Source organism: Lepisosteus oculatus, unplaced genomic scaffold, assembly GCF_040954835.1.
Source record: "Lepisosteus oculatus isolate fLepOcu1 unplaced genomic scaffold, fLepOcu1.hap2 HAP2_SCAFFOLD_40, whole genome shotgun sequence".
Taxonomy (NCBI): Eukaryota; Metazoa; Chordata; class Actinopteri; order Semionotiformes; family Lepisosteidae; genus Lepisosteus; species Lepisosteus oculatus.
The window spans coordinates 1,725,559-1,746,381 of NW_027167934.1; the positions used below are offsets into that span (position 1 = coordinate 1,725,559).

A 20,823-nucleotide genomic window follows, 5' to 3' on the forward strand; every position below is an offset into this window, starting at 1 on the left:
TAAAGGCTACATCTATACAAGTACGATTCTAAAAATGCTCACCAGATTACGTTTTAAGAAGGACCTGCGCCTCAGGTTCCGCCGAGATCTTAACTCGGATGGCAGGATTCAGAGTCCGGAGTGCGGACTGATGGCGCACGGAGGGTCCATGTACTGTGGATCTCTCAGTGATCTTCCGCGTATTCAAACCGCCAGCGTGTGATTCCCCTGTCCCCGTGACCTCATTGCTCTGCTCTCTCCTCTGTGCAGCCGAGCCTGACTCACGGTAAAGTGAAAAAAAATATGCCCTCAACGTGAGATTTACTCTGGAGCGAGGATAGATGTTACCTTTTTATCATTGAACAGGATGTATGTGATGTGGCGACTAGGTTCAATTTTGTATCCTCTTTAAAAGATTAAGGACTGGGGTGAGCGTGATTTACCACCCTTTCAGCTAAGAACCCGACGTGCGCACCGTTTAAGCTGCATAAACTCGGTCGTTTAACTCTTCTCCATTAGTAGGGTTAAGGTTAAAGAAAAAAACATTGCTGACTTTTTTTTTTTGCCAGCCGCTAGCGCTGATTAGCAAGGTTTGTATTTCATGTTTTGCAAGTTGCATCCATTTTAAGAAAAACAAGTCCCGTTAAAGACAGGAAATGAATACTTGCATTTAATTAAGTCTAGCCGTAGGCGGTTGTCCATAATGACCAGTACTGTTCGAGAAGACAGAACAAAGAAGGCATCGCTGGGATTCAGACCCAGGATCTCCTGTTTACTAGACAGGCGCTTTAACCAACTAAGCCACGGCGCCCCGGGAGTGTTGCCCTTTTGCAGCCACTTGGACACACCTTTAGAAAAACATTTTGTTAACAGGCATTCTGCCTCAGCCTAAACACCTATAGCTTGCAAAGCGCATGCTATTAGACAGGCACCTCTGCAAGACCTTAAGAGTCTCTTTAACTAGTGATAGTAAGGTGTTCCCAATGGGCGATGTTCGGCTTTCAAATCATCTCTCTGTGGAAGCGCCGAGATGCAGCTGTTTAAGGCTTAGAAGCAGCTGACTGTTTCACTACCTAGCTGATCACTGTCAGTCAGGGAGCTTAGAGGTGAAAAGCCTGTCTGAGAGACAATTCGCCGTCGATCAGTTCAATATGTTCCGTACCAGCTCGGCGCACCCGAGATCATCTTGGTAGCCATGTAGCTCATATGAGTGAGAGCGTGTGTGTGTACCACTGTGGTTGGATGCCGGCCCTTCTCAGGTCACAGTAAACCTTCTGCTCAAAAAAAGTGAGGTAAAACCTCACTCTGCACAGTAAAACCTCAAAAAAAAAGTGAGGTTTTATTTAATCTCTGACCAAGGGAAACGTTTCATTTTTTCAAAGAAATGTTTGTTAAAAAGTAAAGTCATAGTTCGATGGGATTCAATCATAGACCGTGTGATATGGAAGTCAGGAACCTAACCCACAGCACCACCAGCACAGTCATATGCTGAGTGCTGAAAAAGCACTACAGAAACATTATCGACAGACAATGTACAGCGTGTACTATTCTTGTGTTGCGGTACATGAATATAATTATATCGTTATTAATTTCTAATTTATAACTTTATTAACTTTATAAATTTATTAACGTTATTAATTAATTTCACGACGCACAGACAGGGCGCGGGGAGCCGCCGCCTGCAAACACAGCTCCAGGCAGGACTCCACTCCACAGGAGCCGCAGAGCAGAGGAGATGGGGGCAGCTTAGCTCCTGTGCAGAGACCTGAGCTGCTGTTGCTGCAGACACTGTCTTTTCTGCACTCGGGGTAGGAGTGAATGTTGAGTTGCCCTTAGAAATGAAGCAGAGCACTTCAACGGCACGGGTGTGTGTGTGTGCGCCCTGGTGATTCTGGGAGACAGATCGAACCTGGGCTAAAAGAGAGGGGGCTTAGCCGTCTTCCATTTGCTAGTTTAAAGTTGTACAACCCATTTGTATCTGCTAGGCGGCGCAGTCGCCGTGCACAAAGAACGCTTTGAAAAGCGTCAAAGGCAAGTCATTCTGAGTTGGTCGTTTGTGTTTTCCGTTCAGACGCGAAATGCTGAAATGATCTCTCGGCTCCTCGGTTGTCATTTCTGCTCCGTAAAGGAATCACAGCACCCGTCGGCTTCCAGCACGGTGGGTCGGGACACGATGCCGGGGGTCGGAGAGAGCGATGTCTTCCTCGTTAGTATAGGACCTGTCACCTGTCCCCACCTGTCACGCGGGAGACCGGGGTACATCAGGACGCGCATTGAAGTGAAAGCAGGATGCGCTGCGACATGCACTGTGCAGATCCCGCCACACTAAGAGGTGAGTGGGTCTGTTCGATCACAGCGCTAGGCGAATCCCCAATCCCCTTTTGTGCGTGGCGACAAAAGAAGTCTGTTTCCGCCCGGCTTTGAACCGGGGACCTTTCGCGTGTGAGGCGAACGTGATAACCACTACATTACGGAAACGGTATGTGCCCAGCGGCCCAGCGCTGAGCTTCGCCATTGCGATTCAGCTGCTTCCAGTGCCTTTATTGGAGTGTGCTGATGGACCGTGCTCTCTCTCCAGAGACCAGCACGCCTGTCATGGACGGAGCAGGAAAGGCGCCGCCACATTCTACAGCCCTCTCCACGCAATCGACGAAATCGGGCTACTGAAGTGGAGAAAATCGCCTCTCCAGAAAGTGCAAATATCATCTTGGAGAGTATAAATCCTATTGCCGAAGGTCAGCCCTGTCTACCAGAGTGACCCTCCCACCTCCTGCAGCGATGGTCAGCTCGTCTCACACGCGAGAAGTTTTGGCTGGAAACAAGCGCCCCCTCTTCTCGCACGGTTTGCACGTTCGAGAAGGATCTTCTTCACATTCGCCCATGCAGTTCCCAGTCTTGTGGACGAGGACAAAAAGAGCACACAAGGGCTCATCCAGGAGTTGAACCCAGGACCTCCCACACCCTAAGCGAGAATCATACCCCTAAACCAATGAGCCACGGCAGCACTTTCCATTTTATTCTGTCAGCGAGCTTGAGGACGGGGGAGAGGCGTCATTCGCTCGTCCAGTCAGACCTTCATCAATAAGTCAAGAAAGCCGCAATTACACGACTGCCTTGCAGACGAAGGGCAGTGAACTGCACCCGGTAAGAGGGGAACAAGCGGCACTAGGCGACACCGAGGCATGAGCCCCAGCGAGGGGGGTTAGCTTGCATGGTACAGCGCTCGCTTTGCATGCGAGAGATAACGGGATCATTTACCACGTCCTCCAGGTGTGTGCTTAGAGCTTGATGTGCCGAAAGGTGTCCTTTAGCCTGTGGTCACGCCTTGCATGGAGAGCGTCATGCAGCTGTCAATCATTTTGCAGCCACGCCCCCTCTTCATCTTCTCTCTGCCTTGAGCGTCTCCGCCACTCTCTCTTGACATTTCATGTCAGCATGTCAGAAGTCCGAGTGACGTTTTTAATGGCTGAGTGAGGGCACGATGCTGAAGCAGAGAGGCCACTTCAGCCAGAGAGACTTGTGCTAGGTGAGATCTGAAAAACGGACTCGCAACAGAAACAGACCAAAAAAGTATCGGTGAGATCAAAAGGCAAATGCAACATCCAGCAGAGGGCGTCTAAAGATTAGGGAACGGGCGACTGAAATCCATATGAGGCAAACTTTCCAGCTGTGTACTGCAGCTGGCCTCGTTGGCGTAGTTGGTAGCGCGTCAGTCTCATCATCTGAAGGTCCTGAGTTTGATCCTCACACGGGGCAGGGCTGCTTCCTCTCTTGCTCTTTTCAAACACTTGCGGCAACTGTTCGCTCATAACCACGTCTGGAATGCGTGACCTTTACACGGGGGAGAAGCAACGCCGCATCCCTTTTCTAAAGAACATTCACATTCAGAAATAAGTCAAGAAATTTGCCATTACTTTAGCTCGCGCTGCTGTCAGCCTGCCCATGTTGCCAAAGAAAGATTCACTCGGCGTCAACATGACAGAACAGCGATCACTTGAAAACACTGTTCCACACTCCGTAAGCAAGAACTTCAGTGTTTGCAGTCACCCGATATGCCGATAGTCAAAGGAGCACAAAACATGAAGCGTCAAAAGACAAGATGAGTTGATGGAAAGAGCCTTGAATTGATGAGCACAAAAGTTCAGCTCGTACAATAGGCAACGAAGGTCCCGGCGTCATCATCGCACTTGAAAGGACTGCCTTGCAGACTAAGGGCAGTGGGAGGTTGCTGTTTTCAGATGGAGGCATTGGGATGGTGGGCCGAGATCTATTCTTCTTAAGGAATTCTTCATCGTGAAAGATCGGTCCACAGGTCATCCAAAGAACTTACAAATTTTTTGGACTCAGGGAATCACGTGCTTCCGGAAGGGAGTGAAGTGATCAAACACATGACATGCCCCCTTGATCTCACATGCACAATTCTGCTGCAACATGCACAGCTACCATCCACACCAGGCAGTGGGGCTTCAGCAGAATTTGCTACGCCACCTGCAATTACATATCCAGCTGCACACATATACATGGCCCCTCTGTCCTTTTCAGGATCTCAAAAAAAAGCATAGCGTGGTTTTCCTGTAACCTGATTGACCGCATCTCCCTCAGAATGTGCCCCGTTGCATTCATTGCTGAAGCAGGACGGAGGCTAACGGACATGCCAGAACAGTTAGGCTCAGCGATCTCTCCAAAATATTGTGGTTGTAGTGGAAGAAATATGGTTTAAATTGTACCTTGGTATTTCAAACTCTCTCTAGAATGTTATCCTTTTCTATTTTATTTTGACAGGAACTGGCTAATGACACTAGATGAAAAGAGAAGAAAGAAATCACAACGTTTCGGCCGTGGAGCCTTCTTCAGGTGTGAGGGCTCCACGGCTGAAATGTTGTGTTTTCTTTCTTCTCTTTTAAGCATGGAATAGACCTATTACTTGTTCCTTTGCAGCCTACGCATGCTGACACAGCTCCCCACCTGAACTGCTAATGATGCCTGGTAGTTTGTGGTACTTGGGTATTGTCTTATGTTTGCTCAAACTGCATATGTGTGATTGCATATTTTTGGGTATTTTCATATGTCAATATTTAATTCACTGACATTCCTGTATGCTTGGAAGAAAGGTAGATTGGATTTGGCACAGGACGCCTGCCCATATTAGTTGATCATTGTTGGGCTGGAAAAACAATGATAAAAAGTGTATGAAAAAAGCTCTCTCCAATATTTCCCTTCTCTTCGCCATGGTTACACTGCCTGTTCTTTCCGTCTTTTGTCCTTCTACAAAGATTCCAGGGCTCTTTTTCCACCATAATATCAGAAGCCAAAAAATAACCATCTAATGTGTAAACAGCATTTGTAATGTTGGTAGCTGGAAGAGGTTAAGTATGTTTGCAAGACCTAGTTGATTACACCACAGACTTACTTTGTTGTTGTCAGTTTTTTTTTCTCTTTTAAAGGCTGTAGGTGGGGTGTGATGGACTGTACCACTATCATAGAAGATTTTTTCAGGACACATCCCAGTTCCATAGTAGAATTTATCAATAGTAGAATTCCATAGGACATTATTTACCAACATATTACCCAGTGTGAGACTCTGCCAGTAAACCTCAGAGCATTGAGTTCTCCACTGATAAAGATGGCTGTCTGAAGTCATGAAATCCACTGCTGGAATGCTTGAGAGACTGTAATTGAATCTTGGCTGGAATTAGGCTTTCTATTAGTGTTGATTTTTGGGAATTATGTGGTAAAAAGGGAAAACTCCTTTACTTTAGTCACTTTGAATGTTCAAATGTACAGAACCTGCAAAACTAAGCAATGAAAAAAATCCATCACCACTCTCATGATAGCATAACTCATAGTCTCTGCTGTTGTGTAACAATACACACTTTCAATTTTCTTATCGCCTGTCTCCAGAGAGAATGTTGTTAGTGCTGATGACCTTGAATTAGACCTTGTTGACTCTGTAAAACAATCTTCCTCTGCTTAGATTTTCACTCAGATTGATTTTGTTCTCAGATTATTCCTGGCAGGACTGAGTTTCTAAGACATGAAAAGTGAAAGAAAAAGTACAGAAGATCAGCCCTTGAATATACAACATTGTGCAGTGAGATTGTTAAATGTATTAGCTGCTATCCCGTGCTAGAGCCTGTCGTGGTAAGCAGTGGATGACAGGATCTAGCATAGATACTAATGAAACACTGTTAATGAAAGATAAAACACTTGAGTCTTATTTTAGTTTTCCATTTCCCTTTCATTTGTGATGTACTGTACAACAGGCCACAGAACATGCACAAAAACAGATATGCACACATTCACACCAGGCAATGACAGTCTGCCCAGTCAGAATCTGAGCTGAGGTATCAGAATTCTGAATTCCCTGAATTCTGTCATGGATCATCCACAATAAGGGCAATGTTTGAACACGAGGATCCCCAGGAGAGAGCCTAGTAACATAAATCTTGGAGCAAAAGCAGATGATTATCTTCATAGTTTGTGTGGTTGAGCCAAAGTTGAGCATGAGGATATGTGAGTCACCATTCTTAGAAATGGATCCAACTTCAGACAGGCGTCAAAAGTAAGAGTATACAGTGCTGGGGCAATGACACTTCAATGATCAGAAGGATAACAAGAGTTTTAATGCATTGAAATTGATTTTCTGGTGATGCACACTGTCATGGAACTATTAATTTTTAAGGATCACTTACTGACGTCAGACAGCTGCCAATTCTCCAGACTGGAAGGATGAACAGTTTATCCCCCTAGGTACCATATTTCCATATTTCGAAGCATTGGAATAATACATGTCATACAGCAACATAAAAACAGGAAGACAAGTATCACAGCCCCTATAATCGGTGTTAGTAACTTAAAAGAAAAACATTCCCCCTGGCCCAAACAGTGATTCTAACCAGGAGAGAAAAGCAGGTGTATCTTTTATGCCTCTCTGTTTATTCACATTGTCTTTTAGTTCTTTCAAATGCTGAATAGCGAGCGTAAGATTTCCGTAATCATCGTCATTAGCTGGAATATATGTACAACAGGAGTCTCCTACTAAAGCATAGACTCCTCCAGATGCTGCATTTTGAAGGTCCAGCACGAACCTGTTCTGAAGTGCCATTAATCTAACTCCCCTTAATTCTTGTTTGATAGCGTCTAAGCCTTCTAACGTGATATTAATAAAAGAGTACATTTCATAAAAAGTCGCATGGGTGAGGCTGTAGAATGAGGCATTAAAGCACATATATAACAAGATGCATTAAATTTCTTTAACTTTACAGTATGATTTATAAATTTATACCACAAATTACTCATATCCCCCTCATTATCAGTTTCATTCAGCCAGTTTGTATACAAAGAGGCTTCATGTTTAGATTCTTCCTCTTTTGGGGTGGTGACAGGCTTCTACATAAAAAGGAAAAGGGCTGTGCACATCAGTCCCAAGCAGGTTATCCCCATCTGTCCTTGTGGAGACATCACTCCTGCGCTTTGCTCAGTTCGTTTGTGACCTTTTTACAGTGGGAAGCATGAATCCAGGGCACCATTTCTGTGACCTTCACAGCAGTGGGAGTGGTCAGCAGCACCTGGTACAGCCCCCTCCACCTGAGTGAACACCATTTCTTTTTCCTGAAGTCTTTCACCAGAATCCAGTCTCCTTATTCACTCATTAGTTCTTACAGCACAGGTAAATCCCTGTGGGCTGGAGCCCAGCATAATCTTAGGCTTTTTTGGTCAACTTTGGTCAACAGATTGGTCAACAACTGGGTAATAACTCTTAGAAAAATCTACACATTGTTCCCCTGCCTCAGCTGTGGCGTTTTGCAGAACAATTCTAGCTGAAGTTGTAAAATTTCTCTTTGTTCCGTTCCTGCAAAACATCTTATTATGAACAAACAAACCACAAAAATCATTTGCATCTAGGGGAATCACTCCCAAGGGTAACCCCCCTTAAAACTATATTGTTCTACCCATCAGGTTCTGCCACTAGATAAGAGAACCTTTCCCATGAAATCATTTTTTGACCTTCATGATCCCTTCAGGGCGTACAATTAGCACAGAAGCAGCAGCTTTAGTCCACATGTTTTTCAAACAGGATATTAACGATATGATCATAACGAATAATACCAGACCCACAAATATGTATTGAACCAGAGACCCTCTCCATGTTCCTAACACAGACTGTAGCCATGCACCAATGCCCCAATCATCTGGATTGCAGGATTTACGAAGAAAATTATTTTCGCAGTAATTAATTTATTATATTTACTATATTTATTATACACGTGTAAATTAATTACTGCGAAAATAATTTACTTCGTACACTGTGCAGAGAGCCGTATACTCCTAGTTGCGGCACACACGATACGTACAGTAAAAAGCCTCAGGCACTGTGTTAGATGTGTTTTCGACGTTATATATGCGTTTATTAATGTCGTCAATTTTACGGTTGCAATTTGACGTTGATTATACGTCGAGGCGACGTATATATACGTATAGCCGTATTTTCGCCGTGAATATACGTATATTTGACGAATCAATGTCCTCTTGGTAAACTCTTGAGCAAACTCTGAACCAGCTCTAAGGAAACTAATCCGATTAGACGTTACTTTGACTCATCTTTTTACGCTCAGTGCTGGATTGCTCAAACTCCAGCTAGGGTTAGGGTTAGCATTCCCACGCTACTTAGACACTTTGTTTACGCTCAGTGCTGGATTTTGGGAACTTCAGGACGAGTGGGAATTTTCTCCTATCTGTCCATTCTGTTTTGTTTTAGAGACTCTTGGCTGCCTATGTTGTACAGTGCAGCGTGAAGGAAACATTTTCCAAAACTGTGTCAGCTTAAAAGTTGTAAGAAAACCCCTCCAGCTGCTTTAACTCTCTTCATTTTTGTAATTTAATGTGACACTCGATGTATAACTGGAGCCTCACATATGCAAATGGTGAGGCTCCAGTTCGACACCACTTTACAGTATATGACAAAAGCATGGCAGACTGTGCCATGACCGGCAGATAACTTCCGCTTATTTTTACCATATTAAACATTGGAAATCCAACCACTTACATTTGTGACACTTGATTTTGGCTCCACCTAAGACACTCTTAAATCTTCAAACACTTTTCTCTTCTCCTGCAACACTCGTCTGTCGGCACTATGTGGCAGCGTTGCATGACAACCCCTCTCACCACGGAAAGGAACCTAACAGCTTTGGTAAGAGAGGAGAAAAGAACCTGGCCCGTACGGGGATCGAACCCGTGACCTTGGCATTCTTAGCACCACGCTCTAACCAACTGAGCTAACTGGCCTCACGACAGTGGTCCTCTCTGTGCTGCAAAAAATCGAACTCAGGGAATTTCTTTTGCCCTCCTTTGAATAGAAAGCCGTGTAATTCAGTGTACGGGCTTTCTCGTGCAGTTTCATGGTTCTTGTAACCCAAATCCTACACTGGCCTGAAGTGTCCCCCCATTTCACAGCATTTTTCAGCTGATTTAAAAAGTACCTAAAGGAGAAGCATTTTTGAAGACCATCAATTACCAAGAGCTTTTGTCAAAGGTTTTGGTGGTCATTTTTAATGACCACAGAGCACTATGACCTCGGTTTTACATCTCATCCGAAAGACAGCGCCCTTTTACAACACAGCGTCGCCGTCACTATGCTGGGGCATTGGGACCCGCACAGACCTCAGGGTGAGCGCCCCCCCGCCGGCACCATTAACACCGCTTCCAGCTGGAAGCTTTGTTTTTCCCTGTAGCTTACCCTCATCCGGGTACTGACCTGGCTCACACCTGCTTAGTTTCAGTGGGTTTTCAGTTGCGAGTTGCAAGGGGATGCAAGTGATGGAGCCACTCGCTGCAAAAGCCACTGCATTGGCCGGGAATCAAACCCAAGCCTCCCGCGTGGCAGGCAAGAATTCTACCACTGAACCACCAACGCTCAGTGTCTGGGCCTTCAAAAAAGACGCTTTTTTGGTGCTCTGTGCAAAAAGCGTCGACATGCTTCCAGCTGCAAAATGCCATTTGCGGACACTGAAGAATTTATTTCCAAGGCAGCGGGTACAAGCGATTGGGCGTTTTAAAACCACCAGGAACAGCAAAGAGGCGCACTTCTTTGATTGCGCCGGAACACACCAACTGGAGGCGGACAACGTAGTCGGCAGGATTCGAACCTGCGCAGGGAGACCCCAATGGATTTCTAGTCCATCGCCTTAAACACTCGGCCACGACTACAGCAAGCCCCACCACCGCTGCGTTCTTGCTACAATCTTACCTGGATCGCAAGGCGCCGGCGGAAGCCTATTTCAAAGTCGTTCTCCGTTTCAAAAAAACATTTCCAAAATACAAGCCTTGCAGACAGACATGCCTCAGAGGACTTAAGGGTGGCTTCATGTCGGAATGATAAAGTCTCCCCGTCCGGACATGAAAATGCCACTTTGTTACACACAAAAAAAGAATCAACAACAGAGAAATGTCCACAAGCATTTGAAAAGCCGCACCACGCCGCACTTGAAATAGCTCTTACATTAGTGGTAGACGCAGGAATCGCCTTTTTATTTACGCTCTTACCCACGCGATGGAAAGCAAAACAAAGCAAAGCAGAGCAAAACAAAACGAACAAACGAAAACCCTCACGTCCCGCACTTGCATATAACGCTGTTACGTGCCCAAGTGGTATTGTACGTCATCCTAGCACTGCACGCCGGGGCGTATGGTATATGGGAACGAGCACACGCCACGAATCGTCTCGAATCACTCCCTACAGCTGTAAGGTGCCTTGAAGCGTGCACCCCCAACATTCTTCTTTGCGCATCTGTGAAAGGTAAACTCTTGAGCAAACTCTGAACCAGCTCTAAGGAAACTAATCCGATTAGATGTTACTTTGACTCATCATTTAAGGGACCCTTGTTAATTGGAGAAATCAATGATTTCGAATGAATTCTGTATGCGTTAAAAGACAGCTATACACAGAAAACATGCAGGACACTGCTCATGATGTTTCCCGAGCCGAAACAGTGCGTTTTTCCAAGCCATCTGACCAAGCCTGCCCACTGAAAACTGCAGGAGATCGTGTAAAGACGTTCAAGTTTGTAACTACTGCACGCACAGGAAGCAGAATAAATTCCTCTATTCAAACTGTCAAAGGTTTGCTTTGCGAACGCTGCAGGACATCGCACAATCTCTTTTGAACAGGGACAAACGATTTCTTATGGGGCGCAGTAAGTACAGACGTTTAAAAAGCTCCACTCATGCCAATGATGCAGCATGAAGAAGCGCAACCTAAAGTTTGCATTCCTAGCACTGTTGCAACCTAGCACTGTTGTATTCCCCGCATCAGTAGCTAAGAGAATATAATTTACGACTCTTGTTAATGCAGTTTCAGAAACCAGACTGAAATTTCTCAAGTATATTATTTGAATCCATTTGATGTTGGGCAACAACTATTCTTTCAAGACTTTTAGATTGAAATGGGACCTTTGAGACAGGCCTGTAGTTGTTAAGAACTTGTGGATCCAAATTTGACTTCTTAAGGAGCGGTCTAAGAACCACTACCTTAAATTGATCATGTACGACGCCTGACGCAAGCGATGCATTCATCATACTAATTATAGGTCCTGCCAGTCCTTCGAGGGAATCTTTGACTAGCTGACTGGGGATGGGATCTAGGAAACAGGTGGTTTACTTTGTCTTACGTCTGTGTTCATGAGTCCACCATAAGAAGAAATCTGAACAGGAGTGGTGATCATGCGAGGTCACCACGGAGGAAACCACTGCTCTCCCCCCAAAAAAAACCACCACAGCCCCTCTCAAGTTTGCTAAAGACCACATGGATGTTCCACAGCAACTCCTGGAACAATGTTCTGTGGACAGACGTGACAAAAGTTGAACTTGTTGGTAAATGTGCACAGCGTTATGTTTGGAGATAACAAAACACCGCATACCAACTCCAAAACCTCATCCCACCTGGGAAGCATGGCGGAGGCATCGAGGGACCGATGAATTCCAAGATGTATCAGGAAATTCTACAGCAGAATGTCAGGGTGTCTGCCTGTGATCTAAAACTCAAAAGACGCTGGGTCTTACAACATGACAAAAACAAAGGAGTACATCAACAACAGAGTGGCTGAAACAGAAGAAATTCCGTATGTTGGGATGGCCAAGTAAGAGTCCTGACCCCAATCCCATTGAAGTGCTGTGGCGTGATCTGAAGCAGGCCATTCAGCGCAAGACATCCCAAAAATATACATAGGCCAAAATACCTCCTAACCGCTGCTCAGGTCTGACAAGCCGCTACAGAAAGTGGGGGTTGAGGTTTTTGTCATAAAGGAGGTTCCACTAGCTCCTTAATATAAGGGTTCACGTACTTTTTCCATCAATGACCTTGATTGTTTAAACCATTTGGTCAATAAAGAAACAGCAATGTCAAATGTTGGGCGTGTGTTGTTTGTTAAATCAGACTCTCTTTATTAATTATTATGACTTAGATAAAGATAAGATCACATGTTAGGAGCCATTCATGCAGAAATCCACATCATTCCAAAGGGCTGTTTACAAAAGTTTTTCTCCCAACTGTATGTGAGAGAAAAGCAGAGACGCTCACTGAGTAAGGTGGGGTTGCAGCTTTGCAAATCACAAGGACATTTGTACGCTCAAAATGGGACAGGAGCACCCCAGATGGGACTCAAACCCACAATCCCTGGCTTAGGAGGCCAGTGCCTTATCCATTAGGCCACTGGGGCACACTGGGTTGGGTCGATCACGCTGATGAAGAGCCAGTTTTTTTTTTCCTTTGCTTTTTCAAAGGGATCCACAAAATTAGGAAAGTTAGGCAGCAGAAGGTTTACTGTGACCTGAGAAGGACCGGCATCCAATCACGGTGGTACACACACACGCTCTCACTCATCTGAGCTACACGGCTACCAAGATGATCTCAGGTGCGCCGAGCTGGTACGGAACATATTGAACTGATCGACGGCGAATTGTCTCTCAGACAGGCTTTTCACCTCTGAGCTCCCTGACTGACAGTGATCAGTTAGGCAGTAAAACAGTCAGCTGCTTCTAAGCCTTAAACAGCTGCATCTCGGCGCTTCCACGGAGAGATGATTTGAAAGCCGAACATCGCCAATTGGGAACACCTTACTATCACTAGTTTAAGAGACTCTTAAGGTCTTGCAGAGGTGCCTGTCTAATAGCATGCGCTTTGCAAGCTATAGGTGTTTAGGCTGAGGCAGAATGTCTGTTAACAAAATGTTTTTCTAAAGGGGCCTCGCACTCTTTTCCAAGCAATGGTCACCATCCCCACAATGTAGTCATGTCCTAGGACGTCACCTTTTAGTCTCCATTTGTCTGCCACCAACATTTTAGGTTACGGGGTCACAACCGCACCCCGGAGAGCATAGGAACCGTTGGCGTTCTGGCTGCGCAGATTGGGCTGAAGGTGGGGCGCTTGAATCTCGCTGTTGGAGGCCGTCTGAAACTGACCCAAGCCTTTCCCTTGAATTAAATGTAAATAAGAAATGAACCCCAGATGCACATGGAATCAATCACGTGTTTCCTTTGAGCCGTTTCAAAGACTGCTCCAGAGTTTACCTTGCACAGATGCGCAAAGATTAATGATGGGGGTGCACGCTTCCAGGCGCCTTACAACTGTAGGGACTGATAAGAGACAATTCGTAGCGTGTACTCATTTCTCTCTATTCCCCGTGTTGCAGTGGTAGGATGACATAAATTCCTGCTTCGACACGTAACGGCATTATAATCAAGTGCAGGAGCTGAGGGCTTTAGTTTTGTTTCGTTTTCCATGGCGTTCGTAAGCGCGCAAATCAAAGGCAATTCCCGCGTCTAACACGAATGTAAATGCTTTTGAAAGTGCAGTGTGGTGCAGCTTGTAAAAACCTTTTGTGGTTTGTTGATGTTTTTTCTGTCTGCCAAAGTTGCATTTTGACATCCGGACTGGGGGACTTTATCATTTGAACGTGAAGCCAGCCTTAAACCCTCTGAGGCGTGTCTGTCTGCCGGCACGAATCTTGTGAAAGGTATTTTTTTTAACGGAGAGCGACTTTAAAAAGGTTTCCGCAGCCACCTCGCACTCCGTGTTAGATTATAGGAGGAATGCGGCGGCAGCAAACTCGCTTTTGTCGTGGCCGAGTGGTTAAGTGCGTTGGGGACTCCCCGCGCAAGTTCGGAACTTGCCGACTCCGGCGTCTGCCGCACGTCGCCTTGTGCCTGCGCGGCAAAGGCAAAGTGCCGTTTCTCCTTTCCCGGCACTATAAAAACGCTAAATCGCTTGGACCCGCTGCCATTGAAAGCAATTCTTCAGGTAACCACACATTTTGCGTTCGCACCTCTGGTGCTCTACTTATGCCTTTGAAAACCTAATGAATAAAGCTGAAAGAACCGACACGATATGTAGGTGCTCGTAAACCACGCAGTAAAGAACTGTTAACAGCAAGGGTTTCAGTGGGTTAACTGAGGAGAAGGCGTCATCGCTAATTGTTGACTTTTTATTTGGTGTTAGAAACACTCTTACTGTGCATGACGTGCAACAAATGTAGCCACAGAAATTGCATCACGCTTTCATGTATGCTATTGCAGACACCAACGTTGCCTAGATAGAAAACCGAAATAGCCGTGGGTTTGCTTGCTGGTCTGAAGGATCTCTCTTCGAATCTCTATCATTTGTCAATGGAAGTAAAATGCGCTGAAATCTCATACGTTCAGAATCAAACCCGCAGCTGTTTTTCGACTTTATTTCTTGACTAATTACAACTGAGTGGCGCATGAGCAGTTAGGTAAACTTGTCTACCGGGGTAAAGTTAGCTCGAAGTTCGAAAACGATTTTGGCACGCCTGTAGCGCTTTCACGAAACCTCTTAGAGTTGCGAGAATGCTTGTTTTGTGTATAAAATACATTGTGGATGGTTTCTCAGCCTTTACTTTTTCGATTTTATGACATTTTTTTGACCATGCACGAATATTCTTTTGTCCATATCTTCGCAATGGAAGCACAGAACGCCGTCAAACCAAATGCATTTTAAAGACCACGACTTGTGGATATTTCCACAGCCTTTACATCAAACTATCAGTGAGCTAATTATCTTTTTTTAAACCTCCGGTTTTTCATCGATGCGTAATTACGCACGAACTGGAACCCGGGGGACCGCTGTGTGCACACGTTCACAACGCGAGAAATACTGTTCAATACGGCTTCATGCGAAAAACCCGTATATGACCATAGGAAGCAGAACAGCGCGGTCTCCCATTACCCAGACTGTAAGCACGGGAATAAAGCTTTGTTTGATTTCTGAAACCCTTCCTTTACGCCCTGTTTTCATTCAGGTAAGGGTCAACTATATTCACAATACTACTGACAGCAGGAAGATTAAAATATTCTTTTCTCAGCAGCTTATTAAAAACAGCTCCCATGATGTTCAAACCGATTTTTTACACAGAACACTGACACAGCTTTGCATTCTGAATCTCTTTTTGTCATGCTTTTATTTAATATGGCACAATGCACTGGGATAGGGGTATTCTGTTCACAAACCAATAGCATTTAAACCACAGCACCCACAATGCAGCAAGTGTTTTGCACACTAAGCAGGTCCTCTGACTTTTCCCAGCTTTGTTTTGGGTTGTGGAACCTTTCTTTATATTTTTTAGGATTTTCTGAAGATAACACTACAGGTAATACACTGGGACGGGTGGGTCGTCTTCATGGCTCAATAGCATTTCAAATACAGCACCCACACTGTTGAAACCAAGTGTTTTACACACCAGACAGGCCCCCTAACTTTATATAACCTTGCTGTGGCTGTGGCCCCTTTCTTTAATTTTTTATGATTTTTTGAAGATAACACTACGGGTAATACACTGGGACAGGTGGGTCGTCTTCATGGCTCAATAGCATTTCAAATACAGCACCCACACTGCTGAAACCAAGTGTTTTACACACCAGACAGGCCCCCGGACCTCGTACAACCTTGCTGTGGCTGTGGCCCCTTTCTTTAATTTTTTATGATTTTCTGAAGATAACACTACAGGTAATACACTGGGATAGGTGGGTCGTCTTCATGGCTCAATAGCATTTCAAATACAGCACCCACACTGTTGAAACCAAGTGTTTTACACACCAGACAGGCCCCCTAACTTTATATAACCTTGCTGTGGCTGTGGCCCCTTTCTTTAATTTTTTATGATTTTTTGAAGATAACACTACGGGTAATACACTGGGACAGGTGGGTCGTCTTCATGGCTCAATAGCATTTCAAATACAGCACCCACACTGCTGAAACCAAGTGTTTTACACACCAGACAGGCCCCAGAACCTCGTACAACCTTGCTGTGGCTGTGGCCCCTTTCTTTATTTTTTTATGATTTTCTGAAGATAACACTACAGGTAACACAGTGCGATAGGTGGGTAGTCTTCATGGCTCAATAGCATTTCAAATACAACAACCACACTGCTGAAACCAAGTGTTTTACACACCACACAGGTCCCCTAACCTTATACAACCTTTCTGTGGTTGTGGCCCCTTTATTTATTTTTTTAATAAGAATTTTAGTTTTTCAATATGGCACCATTAGACAGGCGGTACATGGGGATTGGGGGGTGCTATTCATGAGTCAATAGCTCTTCAAGCACAACAGCCACAGTGCTGCAACCAGGTGTTTTACACCAGACATTTCCCCTAACCTTATACAACCTCGCTTTGAGTTGTGGAACATTTCTTTATTTTTTAATGTTTTTTTTGACTGTAATCAAGTGTTGTGCTCACTAGGCAGGCCTCCTGACCTTTCACAGTCATGCTTTGTTGTGTGCAACTTTAATTATCTTTTTAGGATTTTTTGAACATGGCAACTTCCACCAAGACGGGTGGGGGGTGTGGGGGTGCTCTTCAATAGCTTTTTCATCTATACACACAAACGGATGTAACCAAGACACTCAGAACCTGTCACGCAGGGGCTGACTGCTGAGGATAGGGATCCAATGCGGTGCCCTTGGTAGGGTTGGCCCAAGACGCAGGCGTAGTCGGAGTAAACAGGCAGGGGCCCGAGTCCGGGAAGGCGTAGAAGTTGCGTCGGTAGGCAGAGGCGTAAATGAAGAGACAGGCTGGGGTCAGGATCCGAGAAAGCGTAAAACAGGCGAAGGTACAAAATCGAGTGGCTAAAGCAGTTGTCGGAAAAGCGGGGTCGAGGTCCAGGGGAGAAGTCATAGTAAGGCAAAAGCGTAGTTAGTAGGTAAGCTCCGGGACAGAATCTCAATCGTGAGCAATGACCGGGGAACAGATGAGGGTTTAAGTAGAGGACTGATTGACATGTGCACGTTTGGTATGGGGAGAGCTCGAGGGAATGCGGGAGCGCTTGCCTGCGTGAGGGAGATTCATGACAGAACCAACAGAATCAACCTGAACTCATAGAAAAACAAGAATGCCCCCGAGACACCTGAATCCCCCTCCTGGACCACTCTGGTATCAACACCCCCAAACCCATCCATACCAGCTAACAAGATTCAGAATCGGTGCAACCCTCCAACCTGGACCAAGAGCAGGATGGGACAAGAACCTGCACCACACTACGTACACAGGTTTGTATTTTTGGCTGAAGATGAAAATGTCTAACATAGATTGTTTTGGTTCTAGCAAACAATAAAAATAGTTGTTAAAATCCAAACACACATAATGAGATCACTCTCTGTCAGTAACATTCTGGGTCTGGGCTCCTCTGTATTTGGGCTAAAGAGAGTTCAACAACATTTATTAAATGCACTGACATCATAATCTGACAAGATCCATTGTTTAGGGGAGACTTGACCACCCACTGTCCCCCTGGTATCGTGAAGCTCATTGTCCTTTAGCTTTCCAAAACCAGAATCACTTGGGACTCCGGGGGGATCGGTGTATGCAAAATATGAATTCCTTATGCAAGAAATTGTATATGGTCAATATAGCGATCATATCTTATCAGCAGATGGTAATCTCCAAGGAACAAGTAATAGGTTTATTCCACGCTGAAAAATGATCAAATGATTGATGAACCCAAGTGATTTGAAAGAAATGTTAAACAACTCAAAGCGAGGTTGTATAAGGTTAGGGGAGCTGTCTGGTGTGTAAAACACCTGGTTGCAGCACTGTGGCTGTTGTGCTTGAAGAGCTATTGACTCGTGAAGAGCACAATGTACTATCCCCATGTACCGCCTGTCTAATGGTGCCATATTGAAAAACTCATAAAAAAATAAAGAAAGGGGCCACAACCACAGCAAGGTTGTATAAGGTTCTGGGGGCTGTCTGGTGTGTAAAACACCTGGTTTCAGCAGTGTGGCTGTTGTATTCGAAATGCTATTGAGCCATGAAGACGACCCACCCGTCCCAGTGTATTACCTGTAGTGTTATCTTCAGAAAATCATTACAAAATAAAGAAAGGGGCCACAGCCACAGTAAGGTTGTATGAGGTTTGGGGGCCTGTCTGGTGTGTAAAACACTTGGTTTCAGCAGAGTGGGTGCTGTATTTGAAATGCAATTGAGCCATGAAGACGACCCACCCGTCCCAGTGTATTACCTGTAGTGTTATCTTCAGAAAATCATTACAAAATAAAGAAAGGGGCCACAGCCACAGTAAGGTTGTATGAGGTTTGGGGGCCTGTCTGGTGTGTAAAACACTTGGTTTCAGCAGAGTGGGTGCTGTATTTGAAATGCTATTGAGCCATGAAGACGACCCACCTGTCCCAGTGTATTACCTGTAGTGTTATCTTCAGAAAATCATAAAAAAATTAAAGAAAGGGGCCACAGCCACAGTAAGGTTGTATGAGGTTTGGGGGCCTGTCTGGTGTGTAAAACACTTGGTTTCAGCAGAGTGGGTGCTGTATTTGAAATGCAATTGAGCCATGAAGACGACCCACCCGTCCCAGTGTATTACCTGTAGTGTTATCTTCAGAAAATCATTACAAAATAAAGAAAGGGGCCACAGCCACAGTAAGGTTGTATGAGGTTTGGGGGCCTGTCTGGTGTGTAAAACACTTGGTTTCAGCAGAGTGGGTGCTGTATTTGAAATGCTATTGAGCCATGAAGACGACCCACCTGTCCCAGTGTATTACCTGTAGTGTTATCTTCAGAAAATCATAAAAAAATTAAAGAAAGGGGCCACAGCCACAGCAAGGTTGTATGAGGTTCGGGGGCCTGTCTGGTGTGTAAAACACTTGGTTTCAGCACTGTGGGTGCTGTATTTGAAATGCTATTGAGCCATGAAGACAACCCACCCATCCCACCTGTAGTGTTATCTTCAGAAAATCATAAAAAAATAAAGGTTCCATAACCCAAAACAAAGCTGGGAATAGTCAGATGACCTGCTTAGTGTGCAAAACACTTACCTGCAGCATTGTGGGTGCTGTGGTTTAAATGCTATTGGTTTGTGAACCAGTGCATTGTGCCACATTAAATAAAAGCAAGAGAAAAAGAGATTCAGAACACAAAGCTGTGTCAGTGTTCTGTGTAAAAAATCGGTTTGAACATCATGGGAGCTGTTTTTAATAAGCTGCTGAGTAAAGAATATTTTAATCTTCCTGCTGTCAGTAGTATTGTGAATATAGTTGACCCTTACCTGAATGAAAACAGGACGTAAAGGAAGGGTTTCAGAAATCAAACAAAGCTTTATTCCCGTGCTTACAGTCTGGGTAATGGGAGACCGCGCTGTTCTGCTTCCTATGGTCATACAGTATACGGGTTTTTCGCATGAAGCCGTATTGAACAGTATTTCTCGCTTTGTGAACGTGTGCACACAGCGGTCCCCCGGGTTCCAGTTCGTGCGTAATTACGCATCGATGAAAAACCGGAGGTTTAAAAAAAGATAATTAGCTCACCGATAGATTGATGTAAAGGCTGTGGAAATATCCACAAGTCGTGGTCTTTAAAATGCTTTTGGTTTGAAGGCGTTCTGTGCTTCCATTGCGGAGATATGGACAAAAGCATATTCGTGCTTGGTCAAAAAAATGTCATAAAAACGAAAAAGTAAAGGCTGAGAAAGCATCCACAATGTATTTTATACACAAAGCAAGTGTTTTTGTAACTCTAAGAGATTTCGTGAAAGCGCTACAGGCGTGCCAAAATCGTTTTCGAACTTCAAGCTAACTTTACCCCGGTAACTTGTCTGGTATATTTGAACACAAATGCCGTTCTTCAATTAAAACTAACAGTACATTGTCAGGGACATTCAGTTCTATACAAACAAGAGACAGACGAGAATATTTCTACCGTTCATGTGGACTACGTGTTGACTAACTGATCGGAATATTTGAAAAGTTCGGGCTCATAGCCGATGCAGTGCGTGCTAATTAGAACAACAGCAACGCTGAGCTCTCAGCACCGTACTGAGCCCAGGTGTTTTTCTAATGCTGTCAGGTGCAGTTCATTTACATGAAGGAAATCTCTTACTGGGTACGATTACAATGCAGTAAGTAGCACAGACTGCTTAGGGAGTAGCCCGATGCTTTTAAAAACAACCCGAGCCAGGCAGGAGTCGAACCTGCAATCTCCTGATCCGTAGTCAGACGCGTTATCCATTGCGCCACTGGCCCTGGTGTGATACTGCAGGACTGTAACCCAGTGAGATCAGCACTGCAACTAGTAAAATATTACCCCCGGTCCATTCTTTTCCAAAAGTGAGAAACACCTGTTTTCTACATTTTGTCTGTTTTAAAACCATATCTCTTTAAACCAAACCAAGAGTTTGTCTTTTGCACTGATATTCTGATTCATTTCGATTTCAAAGAAAAAAAAAAACATTATCTTCCAAAGCATCATAAAATTGTCCCTTCTTCCAGACTCTACTTCTCTCTTATAGTAGTACAGCAGACCTTTCCAGGTGAGCAGATCAC

The 20,823-nt window shown here is 44.8% G+C and overlaps 4 non-coding genes across 4 annotated transcripts; 1 reads left to right on the forward strand and 3 right to left on the reverse strand.

Moving 5' to 3' along the window:
- Positions 1-3,662: 3,662 nt before the first annotated feature.
- trnam-cau (transfer RNA methionine (anticodon CAU)) lies at positions 3,663-3,735 on the forward strand. Its single transcript has one exon. It is a non-coding gene; the product is annotated as a tRNA-Met (tRNA).
- A 5,458-nt stretch (positions 3,736-9,193) lies between these two features.
- On the reverse strand, positions 9,194-9,267 carry trnal-aag (transfer RNA leucine (anticodon AAG)). Its single transcript has one exon. It is a non-coding gene; the product is annotated as a tRNA-Leu (tRNA).
- A 3,355-nt stretch (positions 9,268-12,622) lies between these two features.
- Positions 12,623-12,695, reverse strand: trnar-ccu (transfer RNA arginine (anticodon CCU)). The gene has a single exon. It is a non-coding gene; the product is annotated as a tRNA-Arg (tRNA).
- Positions 12,696-20,450: 7,755 nt separating this feature from the next.
- Positions 20,451-20,523, reverse strand: trnar-acg (transfer RNA arginine (anticodon ACG)). The gene has a single exon. It is a non-coding gene; the product is annotated as a tRNA-Arg (tRNA).
- Between the last annotated feature and the right edge of the window lie 300 nt (positions 20,524-20,823).